Here is a 5,000-nt window from a genome sequence, read left to right as displayed (position 1 = left end):
ACATAAAAGTCACATAAGCCACATGAGTCGAATGGGCTCGTGAAACGGGACAATTACAAAATCACAAATCTTTCTCAACTGTCTTGGCTCCTTTTATTTACACCCCTAAATTCCACATACTAAGGTACAACAGGAATACGGGATAAATGCAGAGGCTACTTCCTACCAATATGGAAGCCGGGCAAAAAAAAAAAAAGAAAAAAGCTCACGCTAGCACGCCGGGCGAAGCATCGCTCTGAGATGAGTTGCGAGTCGCAGGGATGCCGGTGAAGCAGGCTCGGGCTGAGTGGGCCAGCCAGCCTTTTGACTTAGGGAAGTGGCGTCGCCATGTCAAGTTCAAAGAACTCTGTGAAGCTTTAGGGGGACAAAAGAACAACTGTTGTAGATGCAGGCAGGTCTGGGAGGAGAATTTAAAAAAAAACTCAATACAACTGGAAATCAGCCCCCCGAAACGAGAACGGGGACCCATGAATGGCGGCCCATGACTTGAGGTTGCGTGTAACGGTGAAATAAACATCACGGCTGTGACGAAACGGTGCTGTTATTGCCCCACGGCTCACTCCCTTTCGTGATGTGTTGCTTTAATGTGACCTAAGTAAGTGATCTAAATTAGCAGGTGTTTTTTTGTTTGTTTGTTTGTTTTTAACAGCAAATATTGGGCTTGTCCCACCCATGAGCTGCAACTGTGATTGGTTGTAGTTCTGCTCTGCGTTGACATCCTGTAACAGACTTTCCCCCCCATGTTGTCAGTTTCCTCAAACGTACACTGACCCCTACTGGCAGGCTTGGGTTACTTTTATCCACAGCATTCCCTCCACAGAGTTCTTGTTGAATATTTTCCAGTGTTTTGTTTTGAGAGCAACTGGCTATAATTAAGCCAAACTACAACTGATTGGTTTCCATCCCATGGCAGGCCATGCAGGTGGGCTTAAACGGCATCTGACGCTGAAATGTTTCGACTCTGAAGACTCCAAAGGCCGTATGAAATGTAACACAAGGACGTACATGTAAAAGAAAGGGTAATGCGTTGTAGATTTGTGAAAGCGTAAAGTAAGATGGAGTAAAAGTAAGAAAAGCAAGTGAAAGAATGTGCATGTAAGTGCTTGAGGATGGCAAAAGCTTACAGCACCTGGTATTCCCAGGCGGTCTCCCATCCAAGTACTAACCAGGCCCGACCCTGCTTAGCTTCCGAGACCAGACGAGATCGGGCGTGCTCAGGGTGGTATGGCCGTAAGCGAGAGCACTGCTTCCACTCAGCCTATTTATAAGCATGCGGCAAAAGACGGCTGCCTTTTCCACACTACAGGGGACACACATTTACTCGCCCTCCTTTCTTACTTCCAAAGCAACCCCACCAAGCTCATTCAAACCAATCACACATTTCATTGCTCTCTCCTGTCCTCCTTCTCTTTTCACAAAAAAAATAAAACAACAAAACTTGCTCTTTTGGCTGACACTTGAACATTCAGCAACAAAGGCTAACGCCGGCCGCCATTCTCGGCCTTGTCAACATAAAAGTCACATAAGCCACATGAGTCGAATGGGCTCGTGAAACGGGACAATTACAAAATCACAAATCTTTCTCAACTGTCTTGGCTCCTTTTATTTACACCCCTAAATTCCACATACTAAGGTACAACAGGAATACGGGATAAATGCAGAGGCTACTTCCTACCAATATGGAAGCCGGGCAAAAAAAAAAAAAGAAAAAAGCTCACGCTAGCACGCCGGGCGAAGCATCGCTCTGAGATGAGTTGCGAGTCGCAGGGATGCCGGTGAAGCAGGCTCGGGCTGAGTGGGCCAGCCAGCCTTTTGACTTAGGGAAGTGTCGTCGCCATGTCAAGTTCAAAGAACTCTGTGAAGCTTTAGGGGGACAAAAGAACAACTGTTGTAGATGCAGGCAGGTCTGGGAGGAGAATTTAAAAAAAAACTCAATACAACTGGAAATCAGCCCCCCGAAACGAGAACGGGGACCCATGAATGGCGGCCCATGACTTGAGGTTGCGTGTAACGGTGAAATAAACATCACGGCTGTGACGAAACGGTGCTGTTATTGCCCCACGGCTCACTCCCTTTCGTGATGTGTTGCTTTAATGTGACCTAAGTAAGTGATCTAAATTAGCAGGTGTTTTTTTGTTTGTTTGTTTGTTTTTAACAGCAAATATTGGGCTTGTCCCACCCATGAGCTGCAACTGTGATTGGTTGTAGTTCTGCTCTGCGTTGACATCCTGTAACAGACTTTCCCCCCCATGTTGTCAGTTTCCTCAAACGTACACTGACCCCTACTGGCAGGCTTGGGTTACTTTTATCCACAGCATTCCCTCCACAGAGTTCTTGTTGAATATTTTCCAGTGTTTTGTTTTGAGAGCAACTGGCTATAATTAAGCCAAACTACAACTGATTGGTTTCCATCCCATGGCAGGCCATGCAGGTGGGCTTAAACGGCATCTGACGCTGAAATGTTTCGACTCTGAAGACTCCAAAGGCCGTATGAAATGTAACACAAGGACGTACATGTAAAAGAAAGGGTAATGCGTTGTAGATTTGTGAAAGCGTAAAGTAAGATGGAGTAAAAGTAAGAAAAGCAAGTGAAAGAATGTGCATGTAAGTGCTTGAGGATGGCAAAAGCTTACAGCACCTGGTATTCCCAGGCGGTCTCCCATCCAAGTACTAACCAGGCCCGACCCTGCTTAGCTTCCGAGATCAGACGAGATCGGGCGTGCTCAGGGTGGTATGGCCGTAAGCGAGAGCACTGCTTCCACTCAGCCTATTTATAAGCATGCGGCAAAAGACGGCTGCCTTTTCCACACTACAGGGGACACACATTTACTCGCCCTCCTTTCTTACTTCCAAAGCAACCCCACCAAGCTCATTCAAACCAATCACACATTTCATTGCTCTCTCCTGTCCTCCTTCTCTTTTCACAAAAAAAATAAAACAACAAAACTTGCTCTTTTGGCTGACACTTGAACATTCAGCAACAAAGGCTAACGCCGGCCGCCAGACTCGGCCTTGTCAACATAAAAGTCACATAAGCCACATGAGTCGAATGGGCTTGTGAAACGGGACAATTACAAAATCACAAATCTTTCTCAACTGTCTTGGCTCCTTTTATTTACACCCCTAAATTCCACATACTAAGGTACAACAGGAATACGGGATAAATGCAGAGGCTACTTCCTACCAATATGGAAGCCGGGCAAAAAAAAAAAAAGAAAAAAGCTCACGCTAGCACGCCGGGCGAAGCATCGCTCTGAGATGAGTTGCGAGTCGCAGGGATGCCGGTGAAGCAGGCTCGGGCTGAGTGGGCCAGCCAGCCTTTTGACTTAGGGAAGTGGCGTCGCCATGTCAAGTTCAAAGAACTCTGTGAAGCTTTAGGGGGACAAAAGAACAACTGTTGTAGATGCAGGCAGGTCTGGGAGGAGAATTTTAAAAAAAACTCAATACAACTGGAAATCAGCCCCCCGAAACGAGAACGGGGACCCATGAATGGCGGCCCATGACTTGAGGTTGCGTGTAACGGTGAAATAAACATCACGGCTGTGACGAAACGGTGCTGTTATTGCCCCACGGCTCACTCCCTTTCGTGATGTGTTGCTTTAATGTGACCTAAGTAAGTGATCTAAATTAGCAGGTGTTTTTTTGTTTGTTTGTTTGTTTTTAACAGCAAATATTGGGCTTGTCCCACCCATGAGCTGCAACTGTGATTGGTTGTAGTTCTGCTCTGCGTTGACATCCTGTAACAGACTTTCCCCCCCATGTTGTCAGTTTCCTCAAACGTACACTGACCCCTACTGGCAGGCTTGGGTTACTTTTATCCACAGCATTCCCTCCACAGAGTTCTTGTTGAATATTTTCCAGTGTTTTGTTTTGAGAGCAACTGGCTATAATTAAGCCAAACTACAACTGATTGGTTTCCATCCCATGGCAGGCCATGCAGGTGGGCTTAAACGGCATCTGACGCTGAAATGTTTCGACTCTGAAGACTCCAAAGGCCGTATGAAATGTAACACAAGGACGTACATGTAAAAGAAAGGGTAATGCGTTGTAGATTTGTGAAAGCGTAAAGTAAGATGGAGTAAAAGTAAGAAAAGCAAGTGAAAGAATGTGCATGTAAGTGCTTGAGGATGGCAAAAGCTTACAGCACCTGGTATTCCCAGGCGGTCTCCCATCCAAGTACTAACCAGGCCCGACCCTGCTTAGCTTCCGAGATCAGACGAGATCGGGCGTGCTCAGGGTGGTATGGCCGTAAGCGAGAGCACTGCTTCCACTCAGCCTATTTATAAGCATGCGGCAAAAGACGGCTGCCTTTTCCACACTACAGGGGACACACATTTACTCGCCCTCCTTTCTTACTTCCAAAGCAACCCCACCAAGCTCATTCAAACCAATCACACATTTCATTGCTCTCTCCTGTCCTCCTTCTCTTTTCACAAAAAAAATAAAACAACAAAACTTGCTCTTTTGGCTGACACTTGAACATTCAGCAACAAAGGCTAACGCCGGCCGCCAGACTCGGCCTTGTCAACATAAAAGTCACATAAGCCACATGAGTCGAATGGGCTTGTGAAACGGGACAATTACAAAATCACAAATCTTTCTCAACTGTCTTGGCTCCTTTTATTTACACCCCTAAATTCCACATACTAAGGTACAACAGGAATACGGGATAAATGCAGAGGCTACTTCCTACCAATATGGAAGCCGGGCAAAAAAAAAAAAAGAAAAAAGCTCACGCTAGCACGCCGGGCGAAGCATCGCTCTGAGATGAGTTGCGAGTCGCAGGGATGCCGGTGAAGCAGGCTCGGGCTGAGTGGGCCAGCCAGCCTTTTGACTTAGGGAAGTGGCGTCGCCATGTCAAGTTCAAAGAACTCTGTGAAGCTTTAGGGGGACAAAAGAACAACTGTTGTAGATGCAGGCAGGTCTGGGAGGAGAATTTTAAAAAAAACTCAATACAACTGGAAATCAGCCCCCCGAAACGAGAACGGGGACCCATGAAT

The 5,000-nt window shown here is 46.4% G+C and overlaps 3 non-coding genes across 3 annotated transcripts; all 3 read right to left on the bottom strand.

Annotated features, from left to right (window-relative positions):
* Positions 1-1,117: 1,117 nt before the first annotated feature.
* LOC140576484 (5S ribosomal RNA) lies at positions 1,118-1,236 on the bottom strand. Its single transcript, XR_011981695.1, has one exon. It is a non-coding gene; the product is annotated as a 5S ribosomal RNA (ribosomal RNA).
* Positions 1,237-2,626: 1,390 nt separating this feature from the next.
* On the bottom strand, positions 2,627-2,745 carry LOC140576139 (5S ribosomal RNA). Its single transcript, XR_011981369.1, has one exon. It is a non-coding gene; the product is annotated as a 5S ribosomal RNA (ribosomal RNA).
* A 1,390-nt stretch (positions 2,746-4,135) lies between these two features.
* On the bottom strand, positions 4,136-4,254 carry LOC140576137 (5S ribosomal RNA). Its single transcript, XR_011981367.1, has one exon. It is a non-coding gene; the product is annotated as a 5S ribosomal RNA (ribosomal RNA).
* Positions 4,255-5,000: the final 746 nt, after the last annotated feature.

Source organism: Salminus brasiliensis, chromosome 13, assembly GCF_030463535.1.
Source record: "Salminus brasiliensis chromosome 13, fSalBra1.hap2, whole genome shotgun sequence".
Classification (NCBI taxonomy): Eukaryota; Metazoa; Chordata; class Actinopteri; order Characiformes; family Bryconidae; genus Salminus; species Salminus brasiliensis.
Note: the sequence above shows the minus strand (reverse complement) of the source record. Positions and strands in the feature narration are given on the sequence as shown.